We start from the raw sequence: 20,535 nt of genomic DNA, 5'->3' as shown, positions 1-20,535 counted from the left end.
ATACTAACCTCCTAAATGAGCGCCCAAGCCAGTGAGCGGTTTGTTCTGGGATGTGGCTGGCAGGCTCAGCTTTTCTATCTCATGAATATTTTTCTGTTCAGCTCCAGTCTCGAGTATCGGCCAAGCCCTACGCAGCGCTGGAGCTGCTGCACGGGTGTAGGTTGGCATTGCTGCTGCTTTTAGAGCTGATCAGAGTTACCCCTTTGCCGAAGCTGCTGGTTGCACACTGGCTTGTTGAAAGTAGGTGGTGCAAATGAGTAAAAACATTTTGTATGTTCCTATAAATAGGCAAAAAACTGCCTGAACTTGAACTTTTGATGGGGGACCAGGTCCTTCACAGCCAGACCGTGCTTCTGGCTCTATGCCTAGCACTTCTGTGATCAGGTGCTACAGGAGTTGCTTGTTTCTAGGTGGAATCTACCCCTGGGACAACATTAGTATGAGCCAGTGGTCTGCAGCATTTTACTTCACAATCCACGGCTGCTTATAGCAGCATTAACAGCTGAAACCACCAGCTCCTTCGGACTTCGGGATTTGCGTTCTGGTCACTTCAAAACGGTCGAACCATATGCTCTTTGGGAAAGTCTTGTGTGTAAGTGTCCTGCTTCCAGAGCAAAGACTAAAAGGGTCAAGTTCTGCTTCTCTGAAACAAAACTTGCTTCAAGGAAAGCCTGATGGATGTTTTCAAAGAGCTTTGGCTTTAGGTCAGCATTTGAGGTTAAATGCTTAGGAGATAAGTTTTGAACTCTTCAAAACATGGATGTACAGCATGAGCTTCAGAACTGAATTCCATCAGGGAAGGGGAAAAGAGTTGAAATGTATTTAGAAAAAACAAAAAAACCTACATGCCCTAAATACCAATTAGGTTCTGCATAAAAGTTCATCACTTGCTTCTAAATCTACCTCCTGAAGGCCTAAGCAGTACGTTAGCGGAAGTGACTTATGCGCTTGAGCTTGGACAGCGGAAGGTCACTGATCCGTAGCAGCCGAGAAGCCACAGCCGTGCCTCGCAGCGCCCTGCAAAGGGGCCAACCACGGTGTCTTACCCGGTCGGGATCACTTCTGCCTGCAGCCTCCGGGGGACCAAACAGATGGTCGTTAGCAGCAAGGCTGTCCCCAATTTTGACCGGCTGATTCTGTCTCTTTTGTGGTATGGTTGCCTGGTTTAGCTTCATATCGCCTGGGACTTGCTGAAGAAAGATCCCCAGAGGAGAGCACTTCATTTTTAGTTGATGCTTGCCTTTGGACCTTGGAAGGAAGCGTTGGGGCCTCATTTCAGGCTGATCTTTATGCAGCCTGTTAAAATGAGGAAAGAAAACTAATGCGTCCTTGCAGGAAGAAGAGAGAACTCCAAGGTAAGAGCCTCCTCTAACTCGCTCTTCCCCTTCCTGAGGTTTCTACATCTCCTCCAGGAGCTCTGTACATTTTTTTTTTGCCCTCGAGGATCTAAAGAGACTTGCAGTGTTGGGTGCCTAGAAAGCAAAAATGAAACTGTCCCCAGTTCAGGAGGTTGCAATGCTCTTTGCTTCAGAGCCATTTCCAGTACCTTACGGCCAGATCTGACATTTCCTGGCTTGGATTATACCCTCAAATACAACAACGTTCCCCAAAGCAGGAGAAAAGTCTGCTTCCCACCTACCTAAGCTTTGGAGGGAGAGAAAGGAAAGCCGATCTAGGCTTTAACAGGCTTGGAATGAAGGGAGTATGTGCTTCAAGCTGTTTACAAGCCCTCTCTAAACTCTGAGTATTCCCAAGGTTTGGCTTCCACACACGTCGACTCTGCCACGCGATGCGCTTACCTGCACGCAGGGACGCCGGCAGCAGCGGTCCTGTGTTTCCTTTTAACGCACCATGAGAACTGAGAATTGATTTAGCGTGTCCTACGGGGCAGATCTCTAGTCTTTCCATAAAGAAGTTTTTTTTTTTAGCTCGTACATGTTTCTGATGATGTGGAAGACTTATTTTTAAGCTGGGAAAGTCTGTAGCAATGTTTTGAATTCCTAAATGGCTGGCCGACTAGGATAATCTGTCTGAGCAACAGTGGAAGCGATTTACAGCCTTAGATGGAGATTTTTATTTACTTACGCATACTTTTAAAGTCAAAACTGCAGTTTGTCACCCAACACGAGGGCTCTTCACCTTTCATCTCCCCTGTGTTTGGCCAGGAAGGGTGTATTTTCTCACTCCCTCCACTAATGTTATAGATGTGAAAGACACAGATGTGTCGTGGTGCAGCTTCCCAGCAGGTAACGAACATGTTGGGACAGTAGATCACCTTGCTAGAGACGCACAAATAGCAGCAGACAGCAGGAGTAATGGCTCGTTAATCGCTTCGCTATGCTCTTCGGTTGAAAATCTGCACAAACATGGGAAGGTTTCAGTCTGAGTGACACATCTTGAGGTCTCCTGCTGCCGGGCCCGAAATACCTTTGACGTTTCTACAATTTTATCCTGTAGTTTCCCAAGCCGGTGTTTGCTTCCAGCCCAAGGGCAAGTCTACTTTAGTCTTACTCTTGCCAAGTGAAAATTATTACCGAACTTAAAGTGAGTGCATTGCTTAGCTGATTACATTTGTGAAGTTTAAACCAAATGAAGTCCTCAGCTGATCGTGCTATACAACGATTGAACTGCCTAAAAGAAAGGATTTCATCTGTGTACAGCTGGGGGAAAAAAACAACAAACAAAACTTAACACATTTAAACTGCAAACTCTGACTGCGCAGAGACTGTGACCCCATTTCCCTCCCTTCCTGATACCACTCGATATGACACACTTGCTCTTCATTTCAGGATGCAAAAACCCCATTTCACTGCTGCCGGTAGCAGGATATAACGTAGCTCTGGCTTCTCTCCCTCCAGCCCTGACTTAAAACGGTTTTAGGATATTTTCCTAGTAAGTCCAAAAGCCACTCCAAGAGAGCTGGGTACTGGTGGTTTGCAAATGAGCTTGCGTAGTAGCAGGGCCAGTAAATGCACTAATAAAATATGTATTTATAATTAGCAAATAGTGAAAAGGGGAAGTTCACTGCAATAAATATGAATTAGAAATGAGGAAATGTGGGCAAGTAATGAGAGAAACAAAAGTCCTAAGGAGAAAAAAAAAATGGAATAAAGGGCAAGAAGGAGCATTTAATTAAATCCAGGTCAGAAGGAACCTGTTGTTTGCCCAGGATTAGCTGAAAGTGCTGAATTAGCGGAAAGTCTGCAGTCAGGCAGGGTGGGCAGCAGCGCGCGGCGGGCGGGCAGGATCCCTGGGTGAGGTGCCCCCGCCGCAGGAAAGCCGGCAAGCAGCTGCTGCTCTTGCTGGGTATCTCCAACCACCAGGAGCAGATCATTTGTCCTCGGGAGTTTTCAACTAACTACACAGAGAGGTTTCTGAACCGCTAATATAGGGGAGGGAGGGGGTTTATTAATAAGCCTTGGAGTTTAGGGGAGCTCTAGGGGACTGGGAAGCAGCCGTGGAAACGGGATGACCTAATTCCAGTCACGTCGGCTTGCTTTCAGCGCCGGCAGAACGATGGAAGGCTCGATATGGGACAAGAGCTAAAAAAGAAGTAAGAAAATATTGTGGCTTATTAATAGTGCAAACTGATAGGGAATGACATAGAAAATAAACTCTGTTGAGCTAAGCATATTTTATGAGACTTCAAGTTCAGCTGATAAATGTAGATGTTGCCATAATGCTTGGGCTTGTGGAGAGGTGTTTCCAGTGCTGAAAGGTCCGAGCATTGTCTGTCAAACCAGAACACCGTACGTTCACTGCGTTCAGCGCTGGCTCAGCGATAGGTTTCCAACATTAACCCCAAGTATCATTAGAGATACTTTTAGTTGACAGCAGGGCCTAAAATGGGTTCTAATATCTCTATTACTGATATCTTAATTGGGCAACAGACACAAGCGTAGCTACGTCCTTTGCAGCCTGTATTACGAGCGGGACAGGTACACAGTGAGAAGGACGGGACTCTACAGCCTGTCGTGCCCAGCAGCCCACCCTGAACAGGGCTCTGTTGCCTGGGGCACCCGAGACCATCTCGGCACCCATGGGTCCATACGAGAACTGAGCAAAAGACTTGGGCGTTTCTACGTAGCACTTGGACATAGATGGTTAACAGCCCAAGATCATCCCCTAAGAAAACAGCACCAGGGTGGTGAACGACTGCTGAAGGCCCAGAGGTGCCATCAGCAGCTAGGCTCAGCCTGGCAAAGATTTGGTTTCATTAGTCCTGACCCTTAAGTGACGGCCACCACCGCACTTAGGTCCCATGATACCTCACAAGGCTGCTGGGGTGGCTCCTCCGGCCATCGCCCTCCCGGCTGGGCTGGGTTTCAGGTTGCTGCCAGGATGTGGGGCTGGATGCTGAGAGCAGGGTGGAGGGACTGTCCATGCGAGAGGCACTGCACCGGGGGTTGTGTCCTTGCTGATGTCCGCCAGGACTCTGCCTAATTTGGGCCCCGATGGGATGTACCCACAAGCGCTGGGGGAGCTGGCAGATGTTATTGTAAGCCACTCTCCATCATCTTTGAAAGGTCATGGAGAACAGTAGAGGTGCCTGAGGACCGGAGGAAAGCCAATGTCACTCCGGTCTTCAAAAAGGGCAAGAAGGAGGACCCAGGAAACTGCAGCCAGTCAGCCTCACCTCCATCCCTGGAAGGGTGATGGAACAGCTCATTCTGGGGGTCATCTCTAAGCATGTGGAGGAAAAGAAGGTTGTCAGGAGTGGTGAACATGGATTCACTAAGGGGAAATCATGCTTGACCAGTCTGATAGCCTTCTATGATGGCACAACTGGCTGGGTAGATGAGGGGAGAGCAGTGGATGTTGTCTACCTCGACTTGAGCAAGGGTTTTGACGCTGTCGCCCATAACATCCTCATAGGCAAGTCTAGGAAGTGTGTGTTGGATGAGTAGACAGCGAGGTGGGTTGAGAACTGGCTGAGTGGCAGAGCCCAGAGGGTTGTGATCAGCAGTGCAGGGTCTAGTTGGAGGTCTGTAGCCAGTGGTGTGCCTTAGGGGTCAGTACGAGGTCCAGTCTTGTTCAACATATTCATCAATGACCTGGATGAGGGGACAGAGTGTAAAGAGTGTTTTGATTGTACAAAACTAGGAGGAGTGACCAACGCACCAGAAGGCTGCGCTGCCATTCAGCGAGATCTGGACAGGCTGGAGAGTTGGGTGGAGAGGAACCTAATGAAGTTCAACAAAGGCAGGCGTAGGGTCCTGCACCTAGGGAGGAATAATCCCATGCACCAGTACAGGTTAGGGGTTGACCTGCTGGGAAGCAGCTCTACAGAGAGGGACCTGGGAGTCCTGGTGGACAAGTTGAATATGAGCCAGCAATGTGCCCTTGTGGCCAAGGCAGCCAATGGTATCCTGGGGTACATTAGGAAGAGTGTGGCCAGCAGGTCGAGGGAGGTTATCCTCCCCCTCTACTCTGCCCTGGTGAGGCCACATCTGGAGTCATGCGTCCAGGTCTGGGCTCCCCAGTTCAAGAAAGACAGGGAACTAGTGGAGAGAGTCCAGCAGAGGGCTATGAGGATGATGAGGGGACTGGAGCATCTCTTGTATGAGGAAAGGCTGAGAGAGCTGGGTCTGTTTAGCCTGGAGAAGAAAAGGCTGAGAGGGGATCTCATCAACACTTACAAATATCTGAAGGGTGGATGTCTAGAGGATGGGGCCAGACTCTTTTCAGTGGTGCCCAGTGACAGGACAAGGGGCAACAGGCACAAACTGGAACACAGGAAGTTCCACCTGAATATGAGGAAAAACTTCTTTACTTTGAGGGTGACCGAGCAGTGGAACAGGCTGCCCTGTTGAGGAGGTTGTGGAGTCTCCTCCTCTGGAGATATTCAAAACCCGCCTGGATGCAATCCTGTGCAACCTGCTCCAGCTGATCCTGCTCTAGCAGGAGGGTTGGACTAGACGATCTCCAGAGGTCCCTTCTGACCCCTACCAACCTGTGATTCTGTGAGGGAACTGAATGCAGCACAGGCTTCAGCCCCCCCCGAGAGGAGGCAAAAGCAGAAAAAATGTTTTACATATTCCTCTGAGTCAAGTTGTTTTAATTTGCCTGTATATGTTTATATTATATGAAAATGTATAGCTATACATACACACACACATGCCACTGTTTAAACACACTTGCTGTGGCAGCACTGGTTAAACTGTGAAGCCGCTGCCTGCTAACGATGGCGAGCGCAGAGTTGTCCTCACGTGCTGAACTGAGGCGTATGGAAAAGCTTTACTACTGCTCTTACAGAGTGCCTTGCAGGGGCAGGAACCCCTATCTTTTACATCCTAGACATGATGAAAGGATCCGGTATTTGGAAGGCTTGGCCTGTCAAAGATTTATACAATGCGGCGGTGACTTTGGAGGCAGCACGAATGGGAGCAGCCTCTTGTTGGTCGGACGAATCCTGAGATGGCCCTGGCTGCTGGGAGCAGGTTATGGGAACGCTACGCCTCGCTTCACCCCATCTTCCGACTTTTGGGGGGAAGGTGTGCCCTCCTTGCCGTGCAGATGGCTCACAGGGATCTCTCCCCCTTAGCGAAGCCATGCGGGGAGGCGCAGGCAGGACGGGGCTGGGGACGAGGTGGTGGAGTAAGAGGAGACATAAACCGTGGATCTCATGTCGTGGCTGGAATAACCATGGGAAGGGGAAACATAGACTTGGGGGACTTGGGTATGGGAAGGAAACAGCCAGAAAAGCAGGAATTTGTATGATTCAGGGAAGTCAAAGCTACCTTTTCCTAAGGTCTTTTAGGATAATTAAATGAAACCAGACTCCAAGCAGTTTCGACAATTTGTGCGTTTAATTGCCGTGCTGTTGATCACCTTGGCTGCTGCAGCACAAGTCAAACCCGGGGGTTTCTCGCAAAGAGAAAAGTTCACTTGCAGCGCAGTGGCTGGGTGGTTGCATGATGTTGACTCTTCTGTGGCCACGCCACAGAGGCGTTAGCACTGCAGACGTTTGTCCCTGTATGTCTTGTATCAAACAGCCCAATTTCCTACTGGAAGTTAATGGTGCGATGCATAACGCTCTGCAGAGGTGAACCTGCACCTGCCCGATGCACTGGAGAGGCAAGCAGAGAGAGGAACTCCTGAAAAAGCATTTCGAATGTCATTTCAGGTTACAAGGCCGCATGCATCCATCAGAAGCTACAATAAACCCACGCGTGCCGTTCCTAAGGTGCTGCAGCTGGCTGGTCCAGTTGCCTGCTTTTTAGATTAACGTGAAAGCCGTATTTGCCTTGCGTACAAAGACAAAAGCCCCTTTCGGGCCATTTTCTTACTAAGGCAGGTTGTGATTCTTCTCTTTTCCTTTCCACTGTTCCCCCACCCCTGGTGCCGCTCAGCCTGTGCTCTGTTGAGCGGGCAGCTGGAGGCAGCCATGCCGGCAACAAGAGTTTCGCCGGTGCTAAATGACGACCTGACGAGGAGATGAGAAAGAAACCGATAATAGTGCAAATTTGATCGTAACGTCATTGAATCCTGTCTCCAAGGGGCGGCTCGGAGCGCTGCACTGAGACTATGCCATTTCTTGTTGGTCCAATCTTTAATTGACGTTTTCAAATCTATGAACACAGAGAGCTCTCTGGAGAACAACCCATGGGGGCGTCCGGTTCTATACGGCAACAGGCTGAGGAAGGATGGCATATGCAGATATTCTGACTGCAGAATCTGTTCTGTGTTATACTTCCATGGTAACATTCAAACTCTTTGAGAAATAGTAAACTAATTCACTAAACAGTCGTGGTGATGTTTGCTAAGTTTATTATACATTTTGTTATCGGTTCATCTCTGTAAAGTAGCAGCTTGGGATTTTTCTCCAAAAATTTTGATTTTGTTTAAGGTGGTACTTGACTACCTTCAACAAACCAAACTGATTTAAGTTCCCTTCTGATGAAAAGTATGATGGGGGAGATTTAATCAGTCAGAGAATTCATAGCTGCATAAACAGAAGAAGAGGCTGAATTAGTGTTAGTGAGATCTATGAATGTTCCTGGAGAAATTTTATTACTTTAACTCAAAGAGCTGACTCTGGGGCTTGGCTTTTTCTCCTTCGCTCTGCAACATTTCCTGGTGGAGCGCTCTGTGATGAGTATCTCAGTTGTTCTTCTTTTCTTAAATAAATCTAATTATTTTTTGTCCATACAGGAAATGGAATCAAATTATAGGTATTGCTCATTCATCCTTTTATAACTCGTGTAATATTAACAAGACAATATCCTGCTGGTGAAGAAAGCGGCGTGCTTGGCCCTGGGTAGAAGAAGATGGGAGAATTTGATCAAATTACTGAGCTTCCCAAAGAAATCATTTTTAGATTACGATGATGATGATAATTACCTGCTCCTTGCCTCGTTCTGTCCAGGTTGTTCCTAGCCATGGAAAATCACAGTGGCGGAGGAGCGATGCTGGATGGGGGGATATGGCTGGTGCTGAGCACGAGGATGCCACCGAGGCAGTGGGCTGGGATAACCCATCAAAGTAAGTACTTGGTAATCCCATACATATCTTAGATTCTTCTATAGGGCTTAAAGCATGTCACCACATACATCTTGAATTATATATGAATAGCTGGTTGGACATAGCGTATCTGTGTAACCACAGTGTTCTCCATTCGCCTAAAAGCTGTCGGCTCTGCCAGATGGGAAACGTCTGCTCCCGCACAGCCCGTCTGCGGTCTGTGTCTTCCTCCTGCGTCAGAGATCCCAGTCGCTGCCAAACTGGGATGGTCTCCGTCCCAGCAGAGGAGCTGGCCCTGCTGGAGGAGGAGGAGGAAAAGCCCAGGTATGAGCATCCCACGGGGGAGAAAGGGCTCCCATCCCTCCCTGCTTCCCTGGCCAGCCTCCCCGCCGTGTTTAGCAACACACTGGCCCTGGGGGCAGGCGGCACCCCCAGAGCAGCAGGGACCTGCAGCACGGTGGGTCTTGGACCACTTTGGTCACAGGTAGCTGGGGAGGATGGCTCCTGGCTCTCTCCGTCACAGGAGCCTGGCTGGGGCCTGCTGAGAGGCAGCTGCTTGCGCTTTTATGCAGCTCCGGTAGTTAAAGGGGGAGAGATGCGGACCACCAGCGTGCCAGATCGGTGGCAGGGTGGGTAGAGCCAGCGTGTGCCACGCCAGCCCATGTGCCATGTTGGGTGGATGGTGTCGGTCCTCTCCTTCCCTTGGGCAGGTGGGCAGCACATGGGGGCTCTTGTCCCCTGACAACTGCGTCGGCGTTCGGGCAGGTGCTGACCCATGTGTAGGCAGCCCCTTTCACCCCAAGTGCTTTGCAACCAGCATCCCACAGCACCATCCACCACGGCCAGCTGAAGGATGGAGGGCTCTGCCCTCGAGCTGGAGCACACAAACTCTCTTGGGAAAAAAAATATCACTGGCCAAGGGTTGAGTCTGGGGACTTTAAAAGTGGGTTTGTGGTGAAGCAAGGTAGGGGTGGCCTTCGTCTCATGGAGGTGGACCCTGGGCACAGAACATAGGCATGGTCCAAGCCCCTCTCCTCACCTGTCTTCAGTGGATGCAGTCAATGGCAGAGATCCAAAAACCACCAAATAGAGATCTCCTCTACCTTCATTCCTTGTGAAAAGCTGCTAGCAGGTCTGTAAAGTGTACATGTAGGACTAGGGTTGCCTGACCTACCTGTGGGGCCGGTGCGCTCCGCCGTGCAGACGAGCCCAGCTCCATGCGGGGTCAGGCAGGGCACGCCGCCAGCAGACAGGCTCAGCATCCCCTTCCCGAGCAGGGGGCTCTTCTTTTGTAGTCCCCAGCCTCAGGGAACTGACCCAGTCTGACCCCAGCTCTCTGCTTACTTCAAGTTTTATAGCTTTAGAAAGATTCCTATCTGATGATCTAGACCTACTTACACCCCACTGCTGTGCAGTAAAATTCCACCAGTGCTAAGCAATATTTCAAACAAGGACCAAACTTGCTGTCTGAGTTCAGAAGCTCTTCACTGTTGTGGGAGCAGATTTCTCAAAACCTCTCTCTATTTATCTTTTGCATCGTGTCCAGAAAATTACATGATCTGGACTTTTTTGGACTAGAGAAGTGTGAAAGCCACTGCCCATTTCCCTGGCCCTCTTCTCTACATGGGGCTAAACCCTCTACCCATGTCCCTGGCAGCTCTGTTAAGGCTTGGTGATGGGGGTGATGGCAAAGTGTTGAGGGTTTGTGAGTGAGGACATGCAGCAGGGAAACCAGTTACAGGTAGCTCTGAAGATCTACTAAGAAAAGGGAGGGAATGGGGCTCTGGGGCTTTCAGGAGCTAGCTCCGATGGTTGTTCCCATCTCTGACTGGTTATGCAGGTACTTTGGTGTCTCACCTCAGCCTCGGCTGGACAAATGGCTACAGTGCTGGGTTAAGAAGGATCTTCCTTCAATAGGGTGGGGAAGAATGAAAAGTCTGGGACTGGTAACCTTGGAAGAAGATTGAACACAACATAGGTCATGGTAGCTTGAGCTTCAGTGTTTATGCGATTCAGGAAACCTCACAAAAGGCCAAGACTGACTTAAGATACGTGAGAGTCTCATGTCTGCCTGGCCACACGGTTCTCCACTTCCCTCTGAACTGTCTCGCCAGGGCTGCTGCCAGACAAGGTAGACCTCAGGCTTCAGTCAGCAGGGCAATTCCCTTGTCCCTTCTGCTAATTGCTTCCCACAACCCTCCCACCTCCCCAGGCTGTCAGCCTTATCAAAGAGGACGGGCTGGAATGGCTGCCAGGGCAGAGCTGCTGGTCCCCGGCTGCTGGTCCTCCCCCACCTCTGCCACCGCGGCTCCTCGGGGACCTGATGTGAAGTCCGAACTCAGGCCGCTTCCAAGCTAAAGGGAAAATGTCTTTCTCCACAACCAGCTCTGACATCTCTTGTTAGCAGCAATTTCAATTTCACCAGATAACAAAAAACCCCCCCAAACCACACCTGAACTGCAGCCCTGTTTCCTATGGTCTGATGCAGGGGCGAGTCCCTGGGGATGGAGCTGTGGCTGGAGGAGGGCAGCGTGTGTCCCCGTGGGGTGGGTACGTGGCTGCTGCTCCCACAGCCTCCCCGCAGGAGGGCAGGCAGTCATGTCCCTGTGCATTGCCTGTGCCCTGGCCGTGGGCGAGCTGCCGGCCGGTTCCTCGGTCTCCCTCTGTGGAAAGGGAGCGAGGAAACCGCAGAGGCTCTCTCGGACATGCGCCTGAGAGCTCCTTCCCTATCTGACATTGCCTCCTAATAGGATTTGGCTGGTCAATACTGGCTAGTGTGCATGGGGTGACAGCATTTTTAAATGGGTGTTGAAAACTGTTTTGTGGAGAATTTCCAGCCAGCTTATTGCTCCAGGTGGGAGAAGGCTGGAAGAAAGCCACATGCGTGCAACAGTCTAGACATGTTTGATTTCTTTTTGGAATTAAAGAACAGAAGTCCCATAATACCCTTTTTTTTTTTTTTTTTTCCCCCAGCATTCGTACAAGTAGCCAATATAAACAATTCTCTCACTGCCCTGAAATTTGGAGTTGCTCACAGGATGAAGGAGTGACCTACTGAACCTCTGGGAAGAGTAATATTAGCCTCCGTCTGGTCTGCTGCCTTCTTGGCTTGGGTCTGGCGACTGCAGCCCAGCTGCCCCGAGGACCGGCTCAGGCACTCTGGTGTGGCGTGTCTCCAGGGTGTTCGTGGGGCTGCTGCTCCCAAAAAAGGAGAAGAGGTGCACAATGAGATGGCTGAACTCGAGGACCCCCCCTGCATTTAGGCACCTAACAAAACGGCTGCTTCTCAGATGCAGCAGGTTCCCCAGCTCCACTTCAGTCCACCTGGGGATGGTCCACCTGGACTAATCCACTGAGGACTGATCCTGGGGTCTGCCACTGGCATTAGGTCCCATGAAAGTGTTGACCGCAGAGAACTTTTTTCCCATCACACCCAAGAGCTGCTGCTCAAGACGAATTTCAAAGTGCCTACAGACACATGTTCATGACAGCAAGGCTCCGGGCTGACTCGTAGGCAGATGACTGCTACTTAAACGGAGGTCACTTCTGAGGTCACCAGCGCCCTTGCTGCAGACTGGCTTTCATGCAGGAGTGATGGAGTTTCTTGTGACAAAATGAAATATTAGGATAAGGGTCAAGGAGGCCAGATAAGTAATGCACTTGCTCTGAAGTGAGGACAGGGGTTGCTGGTTCCTCTCGCGTTGGTGGTGCTGCTCCTTCAGGCTTCCCTAAGCCTTCTTGCCACGACATTGTTGCCTGGGCTACTGCTGCTGTCACTTCTCCAGCTTGTTTTGTGCAATTGGATTTTTCTTTTCTGGGTTTTCTAATGCCTTCAGCTTTGGTTCTGCCTGCACACTTGACCATGGCTGGAATTGCATTGAAGAGGGACCCAAAAAAGAACAGCACAGAGCAGCTGCCCATATATCGTGCTTAGCTTCAAGTGCAATGGAGGAGATGACAGCTGCCCAGGTTAGACTCCTGACCATGGAAATGGCTCAAAAAAGGCCAAAAACATATTGAGTGGAAAGATCCACTCAGGAGTCAGCCTCCCTGACAGCACAGGGAGGAAGGCTGGATGGTGATAGGTTTGTGAGGCTGTATAAGCCACCCTATGCAATTAGGAGACTTATTTTTGATGAGCAATTGCAAAAGCCAAGAATGGGGTGTCCATATCTTCCCCATAGTGGTAGGACAAGTGTGGGGGATGTAAGAAGCTCCTAAATGGGGTGAAGAGATTGTTGTCTTTCAGCTAGGCTCTTGTCCTTGCCTCTTAGGACTTCAAGATAAAGGACAGGCCTTTGAATCTAATCAGGACTTAGCAAAGCAGCCAGGCTGATAACGCATTTCAAGGCTTTCAAGTCCTCTGGATTCATTGTGTAGTTAATTTTACTTCCCAAAGCCCTTTTGGAGGCTCTGTTGCGGGCTCCGTTCTTCCTCGCGTCCCACCTCAGGCGCATGTGGTGCTGGTGGGCAACCTTAGAGAGATGCTGCATCCCACCACAGGTGCCTGGGTCCATCGACTCCTCAGTGTTCTGTGGGCTCAGGAAGGTGACTTGAGGTCCCCTGGCCCAAAGGTGCAACCCTGAGCAGTTGTTGCTGTTATCATGGCTGAAAATTCCTCGGGTATCTCTCACCGAACTTCATTTCCTGCCTCGCTCTGGCAAAGCTCCCTGTTTCCATGGTGATGATTTATTCCTTTAAATAGTTCTCATTCAAGAACAATATCATGGGTCCTCCTCTGTTGTTGGTTTAATTAAAAATAACCTACTCTTCTCCTAGCGTCGGTCTTGGCTGAAGCTATTGGAGTTGGACGTTAGCCTCCAACCTCTCCGATCTGCCCTCGCTCCCACCCAGAGACAGCCCACACGCCTCTCGGTGTAACCCCCGAGGTCTGCCCTTGGCCCTTCCTGGCCTGCCCTACTGAGAAACCTCACGCAGCTGGGTCTAGAAGGAAGATGCAGAGAAGAAGGAAGGACGGACCAGCTGAGCTCTCACAAGACAGCACCACACAGCCCGATGTCCATCAAGCCGTGGAAGAGGAGCCTGATGCCCTCTGTGGCTCAGCCCTCGAGCTCTCCTTGCCGTGAGCAGGGAGGCTTGTGAGAAATAGGAAGCCTCGTGAGCACAGCATAGCCTGTGATGAAAGGGTCTCTAGTGCATCACTCATCATTGCAGCCCGGATGTTCAAAGCAGCTGCCAAAAAGGAGCCTTTCCCAGCCTCCCCAGTCCTGGGCTTCCAAACCAGATATTTTTTCTATGAGTGGAGCAAGGACTTCTAACCTGAAAACTAGAAGCAAAACAAAAAAGAAATAAATTAAAAGGCTGCACAGCTAAACTGCATATCTGATATACTTTGAAGTGTCCATTTTATTGCATAAAATTCTGAACAGGCAGCCTGGTCTCTGTACAACAGGGACCATTCGGTGTTTCCTGGGATGCTTACTCCTTGCTTTGCATAAAGAGAGAGACAGAGCATCTGGTTTCTCTGCTTCATTTTAAATGCCAGTGCTTATTTTGTTAATACATTTACATTCCAATTTTCCTCACACATAGTAAAAAAAGGAATGCTTTGGGGTTCTTCTAGATAGAAGCACATTAACTTGGTTGTTTTTCAGGCAGCAGTAGCAGACATGTGCTCAGAGCCTGGAGTTCAACCATCAGCGAGGAGAGCGGACTTTGGGGAAAGTGAATTCCCATCTACAAAAGGAATTTCTGATTCGCTGCAGAGATTTTCTGACTCGCTGCATTAGCTGCAGCCAGCACTGGCTTAGGCTGGGAGAGGGACAAAAATCCAGCTACAAAAAATAAAAGTAAACAACGCAGCCTCCCAAATGCTTTTTGCTCAGGCGCACAAAAGAGCATCCCAGGAACGCCAGGCTGCCGGCTAATCCAGAAGGGCAGGTACCAGGTACATTTCCTCCTGCAAAACTCAGGCTGAGAAATCTTTTAAAGCAGTTGCAGCACCTTTCGAATGAGCAGTGAAACTCATCCTTATAAGGTGGGAAAGCTCCATGTTCTGCTGTTAGAGGACTGGAATGTGAGCATGGCAAAGACTGCTTCACGTGAGCCCCTTATCTGAGAGATTGGTGATAAAACTGAAGAAGTTCGTGTGACACGAGAAGAATTTCTCCCTTATCTAAAGGAAGACGGGGATGTGCAAGTCAGAGGTACAACATGCAGGATGAGTTATGAGGAGGAAATGATGTAAAGGGGCCAGACGGTTTGGAAATCTGCCTGCTTGCTTGAGTGTGTCCTATTTTGTGCTTTGGAGGATTGTATTGACATCAATACAACATCAATTTTAGAAACACTTGACTGGAATCTTGAATCTGCTGACTGCAGGGCAAAGTGACAACATCCAAAGTCTTTAGGGACCCTCAAAGTGTGCCAGCCCTATTTTTGACCTCTCTTTGACATTGAATTGGGAGAAAGCGAGGAAGGATTTTGACATAAGCCTTTCAATCTATCAGTTATTTGTCGTTTCCCTCAGGCAATTTTTCCTGGAAGTAGCAGCCTCTATGCCTCTTAAAATACAGTGGGGGAAGACACTGTGGTATCAAAATGGTTCATTTGCCTCTTACCAGACACCCACAAAGTTTGCCCAGAAGAGATTTTTCAATCATTTCAACCTTTGTTTTAAAATGGCTTGTTTCCTTTACAAGCAAAGAGGAAAATGCTACTTCTTGATATAAAACATAGGCATGCCAAGTGTTAAATTCCAGCTATTTCCTCCGTACCCTTTTCAAAGCCTGGCTACAAACGCCTTGCACAGTTGCAGGAAGACTGTGTGGTCCTCAGCTTCTCTCAGTGCGTCACTTTAGACAGCGTCTCTCTGCACGCTCCCCAGTTAATCTTCCCCTCACACCACTCTTTCTGCATATTTCCTGGTTTACCCCTCCCGTGGCGTGGGGCAGGGGGTTCGGGCAGCTCCATCTGCCACCAGCCCCTTTCCCTGCCCAATCTGCCACCAGTCTCGCACCGACGGCAGATGCTGTCCACCTTTTTGGCGGTCAGGGGAGACACCCAGCTCTTACCTATGGCATTGAGGGCAAGAAATTTCCCTTTGAAGAGAGCAAATGTTCTCCACATAGTCATAAGTTTCCATGCAGGAGGTGGCACTTGATTCCTAAAGCCAGACAGACCCAAATACCACTAAGTTTCCCATTGGGAGCATGTGACCTGATGGCCCCAATATGTCTTTCCTCCTTCCCTTTCTCTGGTTCTTTACAGCCCCTCCTTCTCCATGTTTCCTTTCACGTGGTCTCAGTGCTTGGCCAAAATGCTGCTTACCCTGCCCAGCACTGCGTGATGAAAAGCCGGACATCACATCTTCCCTCGCCCGGTCCATGGACTCCAGCAAAAGTGGTTACAAGGCACAGGTCTCCTGGCCAAACCAGAGGGCTGCAAGGGAAGGACCACAAGCTCACCTGGTCTCTGGGCAGCGCAGACCCAGCACTCTCTCTGTTTGGCCAGGAGATCTCCAAGGCACAACCAGGTACCACAAGAAGAGGTCACCAGCGCTATTTTAGCTGTGGCGCTATGAAGCCATGCTATGGCAGATACCATCTTTCAGACATGGGTTTTTATCAAAAGACCTTGTCCTTCGTGAAGACCTCAGAGCATGTTTTTTAAAGACTAGCCCTGGGTTATTTTTGTCAAAGACAATGTGGCCACTAGAAGTAATATAATAGGGCTCAGTGTGACTTGCTTTTTTCCAGAACAATGGCCATTGTTCTGGTGGAGCTGAGGACAGTTTGGGCTCTCACCAATTGCCAGTTTTATATAAACCAGAGGGGGAAAAAATAGAACCTGACTCCTTAGCTGGGCAGAGCTGCAGTGGTTTCTGCATTGCTAGTGTGACTAAAATGTGGTAAAAACACAATCCAGTTTCTCAAGCCAGCAGATAGGATGAATAAGAAAGTGTTAGTGGAACCATGGACTGAGTAACCTCAACAAAACTGGCCCTGCTCTGAGCTCGCGGTTGGATCAGATGTCCTCTGGGGGTCCTTTCCAACCTGAATTACCCAACAGTACCCAAGAATGACAGAGCCCTACTGAAGAAACATTGTCCCGAACTTTCACAGACATTAAACCAGAATAAGATTCAAGCTCCTAATGCCTTTTTACATTATCAGCCCCAGACTTGATGTGGTTTTCTGGTTTTGTTTTTAAGCAAACCACGTGGAGGCACCCAGGGCCTCCCCACCAGCCATCCCTCCCGGCCTGGCAGCTCAGCCAGTTCCACCCGGCAGCCCTTGCATGTGCACGTCCTCCCTGAGGGCAACACCCTGCAGCCGGAGCTCTTTCCAAGCCTCCCCGTTGGAGCTGGAAGGAGCGAGAGACGTGTCTGTAGCTAGAGATTAAAATGCAAGACTTGAATTTTTCTCAGCGGACCAAGTGTAGAGCGAATGCTGCCTCTGCTCTTCTGGGGGAGGTAGGAGGCAGATACTGGCCCTGCTACTTCTTCAGGGCATCCATCCCAGTCTTATCTGAAAACAGAGACCTACGCTGGGACCAGGCTGGTCTGAATGTCATCTTGTGCCTAATAAAAGGGGATGGTGCAAATGTGAGAGGGTGCTAGCACATGCAGCGTGGGGCTGTGCTCAAGGGGACACCACAGGACTCTCTGAAATGTCCGCATCAACGGTGGCCATGGAGGGCTGGGGTTCTCTGAGCTGCTTGTGTGGGCAGAGACCAGAGGGAAACAGACCTGCTGTCAGGAGGGACGAGTTTGCTGCAAGGAGGTTGGTACTTCTGCTGAACCAGGCTGGAGAACGGTGGCAGGAATTTTTCAGCCGTTTGCACCTATCTCCAATTTCTCTCACCAACGTTCTGGCAGAGCTGAAGTCTATTGATGTTTAAGAAGCTCTTGGAGCTGGTTTCTTCTCTTGGGGTGTTATAGATGTATGCAATATGCTGTGACTATGCACCCAGAAACCTGTTCGATGGGCTGAATTTTGTAAATATAAATGCTAAGTCATAGATAAATGAGCAAAGCAGGTAAGCAGGTACCAGAGAAAATGCTACTGTAAATTCCAGGTGTGCCTCTTCTGTAGCTTTATTTGGGAATCAGGAAGACGCCAGCACTCAGTCCTGTTCAAGGTAATGGTAGTTTTGCTATTGGGCACACACAATTTGGACTGGGCCCAGACCCTCTTTCTCCTTCTCTTTTCTTAATTGCTCTTTCCATAATTACCACTATTGTTGTGTGCAGGTTTGGTTGTTGGTTGTTTTTTTTTTTTTTTCCCTTGTGAAAGTTTTCATTACTTGAGTGCAAAAGCTATGATGCAAATGGGAGTCACTCCCAGAGAGTGCCCAAGGGCTGGGGTGCAACTGCGCTGAGATGGGTCGTGCTGCAAAATAAGAAGGGTCAGTGGACTGATTCCAGACCAGCTGGCATCGACGAAGATGTTGTGCCATTGCTGTGCTGCAAAAGGAGTGCAAGCACCGTCAGTCTTGGTCGTGCCCCAGAAGAACCTGCATAGTTGGGCCGGGACTCGCTTTGCCTTTGTGGTGGTCATACAGAAGGGGTTGGGCTTTCTCTCCCCAGAGCTATTTGAAAGGTCTGGGCAAACAAGGAAACTGGCCCTGGAAAGGAAACTCAGCAATTGCATGGTGCTGACTAATGTCCAGAAACAACAAACCGCAAAAGCATGGAGAAGACGGGAAGCCTTGTGCCCTCCCCTTTGTTTTTTACTTGTAGGGATCTCAGGTGTCATGCACAAAGAGACCAAACGTCTGCAGACAACCCCGTGATATTTACATTTTATTTTTAGCTAAAGCAATGTAACTGGTGGTTAATTTGCTGATTTAAGAAAACAGAATCAGAGAGGAGTGAGGTTATTTATGTGTTTCAGCGAGACCTACACAGCCTGTTCCAGCAGCTCCACAGCCCCAGCCTAAGCCCCTGGGCGAAGGGGATGTGCATGGAGATGCCACCACGCTGGGAGCTGCGCTCAGCTCTGCTGTTAGCAGACACTATTTGAGCATGTATAAAGTGATATTCCAATAACCTTAAGCTCATGTATTCTCTGCTTTCCTCTCACTCAAGTCAAGCAATGGTGCTAAACTGAACTCAGCACAAGGGAGACTTGGGTACCTTTCAAAATCCAAAACAGAGCCTCGCTTGAGTCAAGTGATAGAGAAGTATTTGTATTTATTTTCTACCGTGTCAGTTGTGTACTGTTTTCATTGCCTGTCATTCAAAGAATGGCAACTTAGGAATCCAGGGAGATAGAGGGGGATGTTTGGTTACTTTTTTGCCCTAGAAAATGATCCTCGAATAAAGAGCCTGGAGACATGATTAATGCCAAAGCTGAATGTTTCACAAATTATGAGTATGTGGAACAGAGTCTATGCACAGACCTATGATGGAAATTGTGTCACAATTTTGCCTGCTAAGAATCACAGGGCTCCCCAACGAGGTGCTGTCAGGACAGAACTTAACCAGAATGTCCCAGCAAAACCCCTTCATCAACCAAGTTGGTATTTGTGTAGTGCTAGGGCTGAATTTAGCACTGCCTTGGCAGTGGTTTGCAAATGGATAATTTGCATGTAAGTTCCCTTAGGTTTTTAGTCAAATATTCACACTATTTAATTTTCAATTTCCATTATTCTTCAGAGTACCAGGTACTTGAGGTACTTCAGGTGCACTTAGGTACACTTGAATCTGAAAGAAACAGAGAGAGGGGTTAAAATATGCTTAATCAGCTGTGGGTGGAGGTCTATCGGCGGTGAACTGGAATTGTTTCTCTGAGAGCATATTTCTGGCTCTGGAGCTGAGATGGCCATGAGCATTAGGAAACACAGAACTGTGCCTATTAGTAGTTGTAATGATTTGCAGTAGAAGAGAATATATTTCACTGTATTTCACAAAGAAATATTGTCAATTCCTTTTACACAAGTGGCAGCCCTCTTAATTTTTTCACATTTTCCCCTTCAGAAACTACTTAGCATTCAAAAAGGAACGAACGGCCTTTGTAAACAGACAGGCAGACAATGCCACAAGGGTTTTTCTTTTATGTGGGTGTTGCTATAGAGAAAGACAGATTATAATCTAGGGCTGTAGCCCATGGGGCATCTCAAGAACCATCTAAGTTCATCTGTGACAGAGGAGGAACTGGAACAGGACCTCATAAGAAATAATCAGGATATTTCACAAAATCTCAGTATCTTGGCATTTCCAATTCCTCTCTGCCAGACTGCAGCACTGTGAACAGTATGTCCCAGAGACATCGGGTGGCAGAGGAGTGTTCAGTAATCCCACAAACCCACCCAGACCTGCTGAGTTTTACAATAAGATCAAGTCACTTTCTTTTTCTTCCCAGGCCTCTCTTCATCACTACTTTTCAAAATCCTGGCTGATGCAGTACCTGAAAGATGCTCTTTTTAGCTCACCCTTATGAGGGATGGTAGAGAGTGCCTGTAGCTCTTTACCGCAACAGTACAAAGAACCTTTCCAAGGCTCGTGCTTTATTAGCTCAGCTTCTCCAGCTGTAACACCTTAGGTACGACGTACATAACCTGTGCAATGATTACTCCAAGAGAAAAATCCTTGATGCCTTTTTCTACCCCAGGGTCTGTGCACTGCCACCAACCATGGGAGACTTTCTGCTGGTCCCATTGTAATGCTGTTTCCAAATACCTGCAAGCTCAGTTATCACAGGAATTACCGCAGTAAAAATACCCTGGGAGATGAGGTAATTTCTTTTCAAAAAAAGCTAGAGATGAGTGATTAGGTGAAAGAGGCCAGCACACTGACCTTGTGGCTCATTCTCATAATCTCTCTCTTCCCTGGATGGGGATGTCCTCACTTCTTGTCCAACGACTTTGAGGCAGTGGTGCCTGGTTGGGGTCAGTTTCTCAGGCTGTGGGTTGAAAGCAAGACATACCAGGCTGCATATTACCAAAATGCTAAGATGGAGGAGGAGACCGTCGTAACAAGCATCTTGGATAGAGAACTGACCTCAACTGAGTGGAAAAATGCTGTGGTCAGGCATCAGGATACACAACAGCTACAGGACCATCTCTGCAGGTGAGGCCGGCTCTCTTCTTCCAAAGGACAGGCAGCAG

At 48.9% G+C, this 20,535-nt stretch overlaps 1 long non-coding RNA gene across 1 annotated transcript; it reads right to left on the bottom strand.

Annotated features, from left to right (window-relative positions):
- Positions 1-6,350: 6,350 nt before the first annotated feature.
- On the bottom strand, positions 6,351-9,780 carry LOC142601916 (uncharacterized). The gene is made up of 3 exons (XR_012835489.1): positions 9,503-9,780; positions 8,344-8,761; positions 6,351-8,256 (listed from the first exon to the last, which is right to left on the bottom strand). It is a non-coding gene; the product is annotated as an uncharacterized LOC142601916 (long non-coding RNA).
- Between the last annotated feature and the right edge of the window lie 10,755 nt (positions 9,781-20,535).

This window comes from Balearica regulorum, chromosome 5 (genome assembly GCF_011004875.1).
Source record: "Balearica regulorum gibbericeps isolate bBalReg1 chromosome 5, bBalReg1.pri, whole genome shotgun sequence".
Taxonomy (NCBI): domain Eukaryota; kingdom Metazoa; phylum Chordata; class Aves; order Gruiformes; family Gruidae; genus Balearica; species Balearica regulorum.
Note: the sequence above shows the minus strand (reverse complement) of the source record. Positions and strands in the feature narration are given on the sequence as shown.